The sequence below is a fragment of the Zeus faber genome, assembly GCF_960531495.2.
Source record: "Zeus faber genome assembly, chromosome: 20".
In the NCBI taxonomy this organism is placed as follows: Eukaryota; Metazoa; Chordata; class Actinopteri; order Zeiformes; family Zeidae; genus Zeus; species Zeus faber.
The window spans coordinates 25466412-25482667 of record NC_137207.1 but is presented as its reverse complement, the minus strand read 5'-3'; positions in this window follow the sequence as shown (position 1 = coordinate 25482667).

The following is a 16256-nucleotide window of genomic DNA, read 5'->3' as shown; positions in this document are numbered from 1 at the left end:
ATGCATTCAAGATTCAGTGAACCACCGGAAAAATAGAAGCCGTGCAATGGCAATTACTTACAGAAATACCACAATGTTTTTCATATTTCATGGAAATATAATTTATTGAAAATGTAATTCAAGGAAAAAGGTCACCACTGGAATTACACAAGTTCGACTACTATAATGAAATCTAATAATGTAATTTATTCTAATAATGTAATCTAATAATGTCATTTTATCTAATAATGTCATCTAATAATGTAATCTAAAAATGTAATCTAATCTAATAATATAATCTAATAATTTCATCTAACAATGTAATCTATCATTGGAATAAAATGGAACAATGCAATCTAATTATGTAATCTAATAATGTTTTCTAATAATGTCATCTAATAATAGAATCAAATCATTTATTCTAATAATTGAATCCAATTGAATTTCATCTGATAATGTCATATAATCTCGCAATGTAATCTAATAATGTAATAAAACCTAATCATGTCATCTAATAATCAAATCTAATTTTATATAATCTAATGATCTAATCTAATCTCATCATGTCATCTAATAATGTCATCTAATCTGATAATGTCATTTAATAATGTAATTTAATAATCTAATAAAATTTTATGTCATCTAATAATTGAATCCAATAATGTCATCTAATTGTATCATCTCATCTAATAATCTCATCTAATGTCATTTAATCGAATAATGTAATAATGTCATATCATCTAATAATGTAATCTAAATCTAACAATGTCATTCAAAGATGTAATCTAATAATGTAATCTAATAATGTTATCTGAATATATAATTTAATCTAATAATGTTATCTGAATGTATAATTTCATTTTATAATGTTATTCAATCGTATAATGTAATTTAATATAATAATGTAATGTAATTTAATAATTTAATCTAATAATGTCATCTAATAATGTAAATGTGGCAGTTTCTCCTACCACGTGCCACCCAAGTGGTGTGTTCAGGGACCTCCGGCACAGAGACACAGAGGACGGGGTTGTATTACACAGTTTATTGTATAGAGTGAGCTACTTGGAATAAGCCAAGGAGCAGATAGCACCTGTCAGTGTCATGACAAGGCTCCTCTCCCCAGTGAGTGTGGCGATGGGGGTTTTACCTGCTGCTTGCGAGACCAACCAACTAGTTTGCAGCCACTCTGATCCCAATCACCAAGATCCAGGTCAGGTGTGGCTGCTCAAACCACACCATCCCCACAACACATACCCCTGACACCAAACTGAGGCCAGGGAGAATACCTGGCCAAAGCCTAGACCCCCCCCCCCAAAAAAAAAGCAGAGAACAACAAATTAAATAAAAAAGAAAAAGCCTGAAACGGACTCTGAATCAGTGTTGCTACACCTGAAAGCGACAGACACTGACACAGGGTTCCTACACTTTAAAAGAATAAAACACCGGACTCAGAAACAGGGTTCCCACACCTTCAACAAACAAAGGGCTAATAATGTAATCTGATCTAATAATGGAACAAATTCTTACAACGCCATCCAATAATGTCATCTAATAATGTAATGTAATCTATAAATGTAATCTAATAATGTAATCTAATCTAATAATGTAATCTAATAATGTAATCTAATCCAATAATGTAATCTAATCTAATAATGTAATCTAATAATGTCAGATAATAGTATAATATTATCTAATAATGTAATCTAATCTAATAATGTAATCTATTAATGTCAGTTTATAGTATAATGTAATCTAATAATGTAATGTAATCTAATAATGTAATCTAATAATGTAATCTAATCTAATAATGTAATCTAATCTAATAATGTAATCTAATAATGTCAGATAATAGTATAATGTCATCTAATAATGTAATCTAATCTAATAATGTAATCTATTAATGTCAGTTTATAGTATATTGTAATCTAATAATGTAATCTTATAATGTAATCGAATAATGTCAGCTAATAGTATAATGTAATCTAATAATGTAATCTAATAATGTCAGCTAATAGTATAATGTCATCTAATAATGTAATCTAATCTAATAATGTCATCTAATAATGTCATCTAAAAGTATAATGTAATCTAATAATGTAATCTAATCTAATAATGTAATGTAATCTAATAATGTTATCTAATCAAATAGTATAACGTCATCTAATAATGTAATCTAATCTAATAATGTAATCTAATCTAATAATGTAATATAATAATGTCAGCTAATAGTATAATGTCATCTAATAATGTAATCTAATCTAATAATGTAATCTAATAATGTAATCTAATCTAATAATGTAATCTAATAATGTCAGCTAATAGTATAATGTCATCTAATATTGTAATCTAATCTAATAATGTAATCTAATCTAATAATGTAATCTAATAATGTCAGCTAATAGTATAATGTCATCTAATAATGTAATCTTATAATGTAATCGAATAATGTCAGCTAATAGTATAATGTCATCTAATAATGTAATCTAATCTAATAATGTCATCTAATAATGTCATCTAAAAGTATAATGTAATCTAATAATGTAATCTAATCTAATAATGTAATGTAATCTAATAATGTTATCTAATCAAATAGTATAACGTCATCTAATAATGTAATCTAATCTAATAATGTAATCTAATCTAATAATGTAATATAATAATGTCAGCTAATAGTATAATGTCATCTAATAATGTAATCTAATCTAATAATGTAATCTAATAATGTAATCTAATCTAATAATGTAATCTAATAATGTCAGCTAATAGTATAATGTCATCTAATATTGTAATCTAATCTAATAATGTAATCTAATCTAATAATGTAATCTAATAATGTCAGCTAATAGTATAATGTCATCTAATAATGTAATCTAATCTAATAATGTAATCTAATAATGTAATCTAATAATGTAATCTAATCTAATAATGTAATCTAATAATGTTAGCTAATAGTATAATGTCATCTAATAATGTAATCTAATCTAATAATGTCATCTAATAATGTCAGCTAATAGTATAATGTCATCTAATAATGTAATCTAATCTAATAATGTCATCTAATAATGTCAGCTAATAGTATAATGTCATCTAATAATGTAATCTAATCTAATAATGTCATCTAATAATGTCAGCTAATAGTATAATGTCATCTAATAATGTAATCTAATCTAATAATGTAATCTAATAATGTCAGCTAATAATATACTGTAAATAATGGTATTTTAAGGTCTAGTGGCGCCTGTCGACATAAGATCTGCACAGACCCCAGATGCTTTGAAATCACTGTTGAAAACTCATCTCTTCTCGATGGCTTTTTGTTCAAGTTGGGTTTTAAACCCTGACTCTATCTCCTGGTGTGTTTCAATGATTTTACTGTTCTTTTACTATTGTATTTTATGTCTATTGTTTTGTTTTCTTTTGCCATTGATTTGTATTTTATTCGTTTCTACATTATTTGTGTACTTGGTGTTTGAAGCCTGTTCGGCACTTTGCTCAACCACTGTTGTTTTAAAAGTGCTGGATAAATAAAAAATAAATAAATAAATAAACTTTGACTTATAATGTAATCTAATAATGCAATGTAATCTAATAATATAATCTAATAATGTAATCTAATAATAAAATATAATATAATAATGTAATCTAATAATGTAATGTAATCTAATAATGTAATGTCATTTAATAAACTAATCTAATAAAATCATCTAATATAATCTAATAATGGAATGTAGTCTAATAATAACATCTAATAATATCATTTTATCTAATAATGTAATATAATAATGTAATCTAATAATGTAATCTAATAATGTAATGTAGTCTAATAATGTCATCTACTAATATCATTTTATCTAATAATGTAATCTAATAATGTAATCTAATAACGTAATGTAGTCTAATAATATCATCGACTAATATCATTTTATCTAATAATGTAATCCAATAATGTAATCTTATAATGTAATGTAGTCTAATAATGTCATTTTATAAGATCATTTATCTAATAATGTCATCTAATAATTTTATCTTATAATGTAATGTAATCTAATAATGTAATGTCATTTAATAATGTAATCTAATAAAATAATCTAATATAACCTAATAATGTAATCTTATAATGTAATGTAGTCTAATAATGTCATTTTATCTAATAATGTCATATAATAATCTAATCTAATAATCAGAATGTCATCTAATCGAAAAATATAGTCGTATAATGTCGTCTAATAATGTAATCAAATCTAATCATGTAATCACATCTAATAATATAATCTAATAATGTAATCTAATAATGTAATGTCATTTAATAATGTTATCTAATAAAATAATGGAATATAACCTAATAATGTAATCTAATAATGTAATGTCATTTAATAATGTTATCTAATAAAATAATGGAATATAACCTAATAATGTAATCTAATAATGTAGTCTAATAATGTCATCTACTAATATAATTGTATCTAATAATGTAATCTTATAATGTAATCTTATAATGTAATGTAGTCTAATAATGTCATTTTTTATGATCATTTATATAATAATATCATCTAATAATGTAATGTAGTCTGATAATGTAATCGAATTATATCATTTTATCTAATAATGTAATCGTATAATGTAATCTTATAATGTAATATGATATAATCATCTTATCTAATAATATAATCTCATAATGTCATCTAATAATATATGTAATCTAATAATGTAATGTAATCTAATAATCCAATTGAACTATATCACATAACAATTTAATACAATCTAATTATCATATCTATTAATGTCATGTAATATTATTATCTAATAATGTAATCTTATAATGTAATAATGTACTCTAATCTAATAATGTATGCTTATAATATAATCTAATAATGTAATGTAATCTAATAATGTAATGTTATCTAATAATGAAATGTAATTTTATAATGTAATCTAATAATGTAATCTTCGTCTTTTACTCCCGGCTGCTCCCGTTAGGGGTGTCCACAGCGGATCATCTGCCCCCAACACCTTGTCTTCTGCGAATCTTCCTCCCTTACACCACCCGCCTGCATGTCCTCCCTTAGCACATCCATGAAGCTTCTCCTTGGCTTCCTCTTTTCCTCTTGCCTGGCAGCTCCACCCTCAGCCTCCTCCTCCCAATGTAACTCTCATCTCTCCTGCACACGTGTCCCAACCATCTCAATGTGGCCTCTCTCACTTCTCCACCAAACTGTCCAACCTGAGCTGTCCCTCTAACGTCCTCGTTCTTAATCCTGTCCATCCTTGTCACTCCCAATGAAAACCTCCACATCCTCAACTCTGCCACCTCCACTTCATCCACCTGCCTTTTTGTCGGTGCCACAGCCTCTAAACCCTACAACATGGCTGCTCTCACTACTGTCCCGTACACCTTCCCCTTCACTCTTGCTGGAACCCTTCTGTCACAGATCACTCCGGACACTCTTCTCCACCCACTCCACCCTGCCTGTACTCTCTTCTTCACCTCTCCCCCGCACTCTCTGCTGCTTTGGATGGTCGACCCCAAGTACTTGAACTCATCCGCCTTCTCCACCTCCACTCATTGCATTCTCAGCTTTTCTCCGCCCTCCCTCCCATTCAGGCACATGTACTCTGTCTTACTCCTGCTTTCTCTCTGACTTTCATTTCTCTTCTCTCTAATGCTGCCTCCACTTTTCCAGGCTCTCCTCCACCTGCTCCTCTCTCTTGCTACAGATCACAATGTCATCCCCGAACATCATAGTCCACAGAGACTCCTGCCTGATTTTATCTGTTAACCTGTCCATCACCACTGCAAACAAGAAAGGGCTCAGATCTGATCCTTGATGCAATCCCACCTCCACTTTGAATGTCTTCGCCACACCTGCTGCACATCTTACTACTGTCTGACTGCCCTCATACATATCCTGTACCACTCTTACGTACTTCTCTGCCACCCCCGACTTCCTCATGCATTACCACACTTCCTCTCTCGGCAACCTATCATACGCTTTCTCTAAATCCACAAAGAGGCAGTGCAACTCCCTCTGGCCTTCCCTGTACTTTTCCATCAGCATTCTTAAAGCAAACATTGCATCTGTAGTACTCTTTCCTGGCATGAAACCATACTGCTGCTCGCTGATCCCCACCTCTCCTCTTAACCTAGACTCCACTACCATTTCCCATCGCTTCAGGCTGATCAAGTTTATTCCGCTGTAGTTACTACAGCTCTGTACGTCTCGCTTATTCTTGAAGAAGGGTACCAGTACACTTCTTCTCCACTCCTCCGGCATCCTCTCCCTTTTCAGGGTGTGGTTAAACAGCCTCATTAGGAACGCCACCGCCATCTCACCTGAACATTTCCATGCTTCCCCAGGTTTGTCATCTGGGCCAACTGCCTTTCCACTCTTCATCTTCTTTAATGCTGTTCTCACCTCATCCTTGCTAATTTGCTGCACTTCTTGATCTACTATCCCCACATCATCCACTCTTCTCTCCCTCTCATTTTCTTCATTCATCAACTCCTCAAAGTACTCCTTCCGCCTTCTCAACACACTCTCCAGCACATTCCCCTCATTATCCTTCATCACCCTAAACCTGCTGTACATCCTTCCCAGCTTGGTCCCTTTGTCTTGCCAACCGGTACAAGTCCTTTTCTCCTTCCTTACTGTCCAACCTCTCATACAACTCATCGTACGCCTTTTCCTTTGCCTTTGCCACTTCTCTCTTCGCCTTTCGCCGCATCAGCTTGTACTCCTGTCTACTTTCTTCATCTCTTTGACCATCCCATTTCTTCTTCGCCAAACTCTTCTACGCTATGCTCTCCTGTACTTCCTCATTCCACCACCAAGAGTCCTTGTCTTCCTTCCTCTTCCCTCATGATACCCCGAGTACCTTCTTGATCGTCTCCCTCACCACTTCTGCAGTTTCCCAGTCATCTGGTAACTGTTCATTCCCACCTATTGCCTGCCTGAGCTCTTCCCTAAATTGCATGCAACACTCCTCCTTTTTCAACTTCCACCATTTTATCTTTGGCTCTTCTTTCACTCTCTTTGCCTACAGAGTCATCCTACAGACCACCATCCGATGCTGCCTAGCAACACACTCCCCTACCACCACGTTACAGTCACTAATCTCTTTCAGATTGCACCTCCTGCATAAGATGTAGGCCACCTGTGTGCACCTTCCTACACTCTTGTATGTCACCCTGTGTTCCTCCCTCTTCTTGAAATATGTGTCCACATAAACCAATTCTATCCTTTTGGCGAAATCCACCACCATCTGTCCTACCACGTTCCTCTCCTTGACACCATACCTACCCATCCCCTTCTCGTCATCTATGTCTCTGATCCCTAATAATGTAATATAATGTAATCATTTAATCTAATCTAATAATGTAATTTTATCTAATCTAATCCAATGATATTATTTAAAATACTACATGAAATCATGAATGAGTTTAATTCCTTGTATTTTCTTCTCTTGGTGTGTGCTCAGTGTCTGTGAACCCCACCCTGACCATTTCCCAGAAGCCCCGGTTCTACGGGGTGAAGACCCACCGCAGCGTGGTGATCCACTGTGTGGTTCGGGGCCTAAACCCCTCCTACACGCCCTCCTCCACCCCAACCCGGGTGGGTTGGTTCCATGGTCGGGACCCGGACATGCCCCCCACCAGGAGAACCCGGGTGTTGTCCGCGGAGAGGGTCATCCTGACGGAGAGGAGCCCCAGTCGGAATGCCTCCATCACCCTGACCCAGCTGGAGTTGAAGGACAGCGGGATCTACTACTGCAGGATGAACAAGATCTGGGGCCCCGGGACCGAGGTCCAGGTCTTCAGTGAGTAGGGAAGGAAGGAAGGAAGGAAGGAAGGAAGAATGGATGGATGATGGATGAATCCAGGTTCAGAAGGTGATATTCCGCTCCGGAATTTTGAGTCAACCATGTGGATTTGCATAGCGTTAGCTTTAACATTAGTGACGAACCCTGGGTCGATGCTAATGCTAATGGTAAAGTGGGCTAAAGCGGCTGGAGGGAAAACCTGGAAACTGGATCTTTCACTTTCTGGACCTGGAATGGTCCACCCCCTCCCGATGCAGGATCAGAACTATTTCTAACGGAGAATTGTTGTCATTATTATCATAGTATTTCCAATCAAAATACATTTTCATCAAAGGGGAATTTTTTTTGTGCTCAGCATTGGTGCATTGCAGTCGACAGGAGCATAAAGAAGCTCAACAGTCTGAAGGAAATCACAAAATAGACAAAATTGCCAAAATAAATAGTCAAATATACAAAAATAGCCAAGAATTAAATGGGGTGCAGGAACTTTGACGGTTGCCATGACTAAAACGCGAAATATACGAAATCAGCTAAAAAACCTTTGATGAATCCACAATGTGATGTCATCTCAACAATGTGATGTCATCTATACCCTGTGATGTCATCTGTACCATGCAATGTCTCGTACCACGCCCAGCACCACGACGCAGTCTGGTGTGTCGTGGTGTCTGTCACAGGTCTTCATTTGTGACAGGGCTTTTATTTTGAAGCGCTCGCTGTCTTTGCTGCACAGAGCCGGTCAACGTGGCCAAAGCGGAGTTCAGGGGCAAGATGAAGGACGGACTCATCCTCCTGCAGGTGGCGCTGTTTGTGCTGGGCGTGGCTGCCCCGCTGCTGCGCTTGCACACACTGGTGAGGGAGGCACGGACAACACACACTTTACATATCAACTACATTCATATTATTTATCTCCATAGTAGTTTTAGTCTTGCTTTATAATTATATATTTAGTGACAAAAGACTCATCAGATGTGAGACTTGTTTTTATTTCCACAGTATTTAGTATTTTTTCAATTTATGGCATGATATGTTATGTTAAATACTATTATGTACTGTATGATATTATACCTTTGTTTCTTTTGTTTTTCTTTACAGCGAAATAAACAGGAGGCCATTTATGAGGTTCCACAACATGATCACATTTATGAGGTTTGGATTTATAGATTTTTTTAATACTACTAGATTACTATGACTACTACTATCAATAATACTACTATTAATACTACTACTACTCTACTATTAATAATAATACTACAATTAATACTACTACAACTCTACTATTAATAATAATATTACTATTAATAATCATAATAATAATACTATTAATACTACTACTACTCTACTATTAATAATAATACTACAATTAATACTACTACAACTCTACTATTAATAATAATATTACTATTAATAATAATAATACTATTAATACTACTCCCACTCTGCTCTTAATAATAATAATAATAATAATAACAATACTTTTAATACTACTACTACTCCTCTACTAATAATAATAATACTGCTATTTATATTAATATACTATAAATAATAATACTATTATTATTTATAATACTACTTCAACTACTACTAGAAATACTACTACGACTCTACTATTAATAATAATACTACTATTAATAATAATACTATTAAAACTACTACAACTATACTATTAATAATAATACTACTATTAATTAATACTACTACTACTACTACTACTACTACTACTACTACTACTACTATTATTATTAATAATAATAATACTTCCACTCTGCTGTTAATAATAATACTACTATTAATAATACTACCATTAATACTACAACCACTCTACTATTAATAATAATACTACTATTAGTTATACTAATATTAGTATTAATATTACTATAACAATAATAATAATCATAATAATCATAATAATCATAATAATACCACTCTTCAAGCTTCAAGTTCAAGCTATAGAGATTATTTGTCACATACTCTACTATTAATAATACAACTACTATTACTTAAGTCAAGTCACATTTTATTTGTAGAGCGCATTTCATACCAGGGCAACACAATGCGCTCTACAAAGAAATACAAAAAAGAAAGAGCAAACGTAGTTGTCAGCCGGTCATTACCAGAGAATGCTCCTGAAACAACAGCAACAACAAAAGCAACCACAAAGACAACAAAAACAACAATAACAGCGACTCTAACTACAGTGACAGCAACAGCAACAGAAAACAACATTAATACTACTATGCCTCTACTATTAATAATAATAATAATACAACTCTACTATTATTAATACTACTACTACTACTACTACTACTACTACTACTAATATGACTTCTATTACCACTCTACTACTATTAATACTACTGCTGCTACTATACTACTATTAATACTACTTGTTAATAACAATTGTTATTTTATGGCATGTTTACTCAAGCATCATTGAGGAAGTAAAGCAGGGAACATTGAGGCAGAATAAATAGTGAACAATAACAGCTTTTTAATATACAATAAACCTGATAAGCAATAAAGAATACAAATAAACATAATAAAAATACTTAAACAAATCAACAATAAACAAGAGGAATTGGGCAAAAGCCAGTAAACCTAAAGATGAACAAACAACAAAAAATAAACTTAAATGAAGGCAAATGAGAGCCCCCTCCAAAGACTCCCCTGGAGGAAACTCCTCCTCTGAGCCGCAAAGCACCAGGGACATCTTACATTTACTTCACTTTTTATTTCCAATTTCAACCTATACCTTCCACTAAGTTAATTCTATTTTTATATAGTACAGTAGTTATTTTATATGGACACACACACACACACACACACACACACACACACACACACACACACACACACACACACACACACACACACACACACACACACACACACACACACACACACACACACACACACACACACACACACACGATGACTTGCTCCAGTGAGCGTGCAGCCACTGTGAAATATTTGTTTACACTTAAAAATAAATTCTTCACATTATCTAAAAAATATTTATTTTCCCTTAGAATGTGTTTTTTTTCAGATCTTATGCCTAAAACGTTTAGGGCAACCTTGATCCAGGCTGAAATAACTCAATATATAACCACATGGCTTTACAACCTAAATTATACAGTATATTTAGGTTATTAGTATATTAATTTCAAATATATCTGAATATATGAATAGGTTAAATATATTAATTTATATTATGCCAGATATATTTAAATATATTCGTATGAAATTTTACATATTTCTGAAAATAGAAAAAAATATATGGGAATGTAGGGTTATGAAAGAGAGGGGGGGAGAGAGATTAAATGTCACATCAATGCGGTGTCATGTTGAAAAATTCTAAATTCCTCCAATATTCAAATCTATGTTAAAGTGAACCTATTCTCATTTTCATCAAGTCAGTATAGGTCTCTGGGGTTCCCAAAATATGTTTTTGAAGTTTTATTGCTGAAAATACCACTCCGATGATGCCTTTTAGCCGCTCTAATAATGCCTCTAAACCATCCTGTTTCTGTGGGAGGAGCCACCCTCCTGAGGCCCCTCGCTATGTAAACCAATGGCGTTTGAGCATGGCTTCCGGGTTCTGTTGTATTCACTCTGTAACTTTCACTGATTTCAGCTCATCAGTTCACCAAAAATTTGTTTATATTTGTTTCTCAACAAATATAAGGCGAGAAATAAACAATGTAGTTCCTGAATCTTAACTCATTTTAGAACCAAGTATAGTAGGAAGGGATCACAAATCTGATTATATATGAATTCATATACAGTATATGAATATTTATGAATATATAACATGAATTTATTATATGATGTATGATATGTATGATATGTATATATGGATATTATAAATTATTTATTAATATAAGATATATGAATATATGATACATGAATATATGAGTATATGATATGAATATATGTATACATTAATATATGATATGACATATGGTACATGCTGCTTACTGTCGTAGGGTTTGGCGGTGGAGACGTGCAGCGGGGGCGTGTACCACGAGATCAGTGCTTCCGCTCGTAGCCAGGCGGCTGACGCATCATGGGAAAAAAATTGAGGTCCTCATCCAGCGCACAGGATCTGTTACAAATTTTTAATTCTCTTTTGTTTTGGTTAGTTTGTTTATTATTCACTGAATTACATTTGAAATGATGATAAACTAAACATGAATATGCTGTGAAAGGCTGCTGAATTAACCTGCCGTGTTTGATTTATTTCATTGGGATTTTATGAGTTAATATATCCCATGATGCTTTGCTTCTGCTTCTTCATATTACCAGTGTTAATGTTCAAATGCCATGTTTGTATCTTATCTGGTCTGGTCTTAACCTGTCTTATCTCATTCGACTCTTACCAGGATATTCCACAAATACTGTTTGTCAAAGAAGAATGAGTTTGATGTTTTTCATGAATAATATTTTGGTGCTTTAAAGGTCGCATGAGGTGTTATGTTGTTATATCCACAAAGGGTTACAGTCCACAAAGGGTCAACCGATAAAGCATTTTAAAAACATTTATACTTTAATATATGTAATATTTATCTTCATAGCACTGGTTGCTTCCCTCTTGGTTCGAGTCCTCTTCTGCATTAAAAGTTAAGTGTTTAAAATTAAGTGGGGTTTTTTTTTTAAATTATTTCACTTGGACAACAGTTTGCACATACATTGGACTTTTAATGAACATAACTGTCTTACATTGTTATTATTGTTGTTTATTCATAATAAGTGTATATTTATATATAACTTCTTACCTGGTAGATGTCAGAAGATCTATTAGATTGAGATTTTAAATCCGTGGTCCAAATAACTTTGCCGGATTTATGAAAAAAATAATAGAAAATAATCCTTGAAATGTTGTCTGAGCATCCCTCGAAAACACTGATGTTGACTCAGTGATAAGTTCAAAATCCAAGGTGGCGTTGGAAAATATATAAGAACGTCCAGCTGCTCCTCACACCAACCCTCACCTCCAGCTGTCACGACCAAGGCTAGGAGAGACCCAAACGCACGACACGGGGAGACCGGAGGCAGACGAAGAATGTTTATTAGCCCACACCGTGGAGCTGGCCGGGGGGACCCGGTCAGGTAGGGATGAAGCAGGGCTGGGCAGGGATGACCGGGAGGAGGGGTCCAGGATCTGGGTGGAGAGACGGGGAACCGGGCTGGATGGAGAGGGACGGACAGCCTTGGTCGACGAGCGGAGACAGGCAGGTAAACCAGGCTAGCTGGAGAGGGACGGACAGACTGGGTAGACGAGAGGAGACAGGCAGGTAAGGGGAAGACAAAACAAAGAGACATAAACTAGGGACTTGAAACAAGCGCTTGGAACTTGGAACGGAGTAGCTGTACAACTCGGGTAAGCTAGTTGACGGTCTGGCAGTGAATGACTGGGAAGCTGGAGACTAAATACTGTGTGGAGTGATGCAGGTAATTGATCCCAGGTGTGTGAAATTGGCTTAAGGGGGGAGCTGCAGATGGGGCAAGAGCGGCCTCTAGTGGCGCTGGGAGGCAGTGGGCCTAACACCAGCTGCTCCTCACCCCGACCCTAACCTCCAGCTGCTCCTCACCCCAACCCTAACATCCACCTGCTCCTCATCTCAACCCTAACATCCAGCCGCTCCTCACCCCAACCCTAACGTCCAGCCGCTCCTCACCCCAACTCTAACGTCCAACCCCAACCCCCAGCTGCCACTCACCCCAACCCTAACCTCCAGCGGCTCCTCACCCCGGATCTAATGTCCAGCTGCTCCTCACCCCAACCCTAACATCCAGCTGCTCCTCACCCCAACACTAACATCTACCCGCTCCTCACCCCGACCCTAACATCCAGCTGCTCCTCACACCAACCTAACCTCCAGCTGTTCCTCACCCCGACCGTAACATCCAGCTGCTCCTCACCCCAACCCTAACCTCCAGCTGCTCCTTACCCCAACCCTAACCTCCAGCTGCTCCTCACCCCGACCCTAACCTCAAGCGGCTCCTTACCCGGAATCTAATGTCCAGCTGCTCCTCACCCCAACCCTAACATCCAGCTGCTCCTCACCCCAACACTAACATCTACCCGCTCCTCACCCCTACCCTACCCTCCAGCTGCTCCTCACCCCTACCCTACCCTCCAGCTGCTCCTCACCCCAACCCTACCCTCCAGCTGCTGTCAGATGTAAATCACTGCAGATCAATAAGGCAGGAGATATAAGCATGTTCCTGCAACAGAGGAGGCTGCAGTTTCAGGACCGCAGTCCTAGGACACATGGACAAGATGGATGACACCCATGGAAAACCCTGACCCTCTCTAACCTTATAGCTAAATTTAATCTTCTCACATTATACCTAAAACTATAATTTGTTTGACAGAAAGTAGTATTCGGGTGGAATAAACATTTAAAACTATAATTCGCTAGGTGGCACTGTAGGGTCATAGGACTGCAGCCTCTTCTGTGCAGGAACATGTCACTGGGTGTAGCCATTGAGAGACTAAAAAATGACTTTCATTGGGATTGCATTTCATTTTAACACAGGATTCAGATCCAATATTCTTGACATTTTATTATCGTGAAAATGGATAAGTCGTCCATGTTGATGATGAAAAATGAAACCACCCACCCCCTGGTCTGGTTCCAGGGCCCCCCCCCCCTAGCAGGACGCCTCGCTCCTCCACCCATCGTGACGGCGACTCGACTGTCGTTTGTCCCGGTCGCAACAGTCAGAGATCCTCATGAGGTAGTGTAGTACGAAGTTCGGACCACACTACCTCATGAGGATCTCGTTCCCGTTTAGTTTCCAACTTTCTAACGTTCAGTCAACGATCTATTTTGTGACTTTTTAGGTCATCGCTCGCCTTGATACCAGGTTATTTTTTGTAAGACTCATAACATTTGTAAGCATCTCCAGAGATGCTGTTCTTCACTGCCCAGCCTCTGATCCTGACCTCCAACGGCTCCACTCACGATCAGTACTTCATGGAGTGTAAGGCCCTGACGGGCGGCAGTCTGGCCTGGGCTGCCTGCAGCTTCATCCTCTTCCTGAAGAGCTTCCCGGCCTGCGTGGCCATCCTGTGGGAGCTGTGGCAGGGAAGCCGCCGAGGGTCCCCCATCACTCCCAACGACATCTTCACCCTGAACCTCATCACCATGGACTTCCTCTTCCTGCTCTTCATCCCGGGGGAAGTCTGCAACTACCTCATCTGGCACAGCTGGTCGTACGGGTTGCTGAGCAGATTCACGTACAGCTTCTGCTTGACCGGGCGGCCCCTCCTCATGGCCGGGAACTGCCTGGACTGCTATGTGGCCGTGGCACACCCCATCACCTACAGGTCCCAGAAGAGCCTGGTTCCTTGGGTCCTCCTAACCGCCTGCGCCTGGGGCGGCCGCGCTTGCACAGGGCGTGGCCTTGTCCCAGAAGGTCAAACTATTCCTCAACCCGATAATCTGCAGGCCGTACATGATGGCGCCCCCTCGTCGTCTTCTGCAACAGCAACATGCTGTGAATGCTGAAGGGGTCCAGCCTCGTGAGGGGGAAGCCGTACCCGCAGAAGCAGAGGGCTCCGCAGAGGGCTCCGCAGATCATCTTCAACATGCTGGTCCTCACCCTCACCGTGAGCGTCGGCGGCCTTTGGAAGTTGTTCCATGTGCGTCGACAGTAGGTACGCAAGACAAGTTTATTTTGCTTCTCGCAAAAAGTGCTGCAAGTCAAGTGCCACAGATTGGACATTTTGTGAGGTTGTAATGACCAATGTGAGAGGTAGTGATCACAGATTTCAAGGTTCAAGAGGTTATTTGTCACATACATATACATATGGTCATACATATATGCAGTGAAATGTCATGACACCCGGTGATTACGCACAATAAGCTCTAAAAATACTAAAACGACTAAAATGTGCTTAATGGACACGAGGTGCTCACGCAGGCGGCTGCAAGGGGCGGCGCCACAATCGCAATTCCGGGTTCTACGCTGCTTCCAACACATCCACTTCAACCTGCTTGTCATAAATATGTGAGAGGTTGTGATCACAGATTTGTAGATGTACTAGAAAATGGCTTACAGTAAAACTAAAACAACTAAAGTATATCCATCCAAATATCAAATTACACATTTGTGTATTTTTTTCACTTCAAATTCAGGACACAGGTGTGTGGATGTTTTATGTGAGTGAAAATGTAAATATACAAGGTCCGATTTTTGTTCTCCGGGTTCTCACATGCTATTCTACAAGCTCTCGGGTTTTGCTGCATGCACCGATTTTCCCACATGACTTGAACGCAGCATCACAGCAGCAGGTCTGGGACCAGAACACCTTTTCAGTTGTTTATTGATTAGAGGAAAATAAATAAATGAAATCATACATCGATTACAAAAGTAAAGTCACAATGGTAAAGCTCATTTCATATCATATGTCAAGACCAAAACCAGAACAAAGGGACATAAAAATG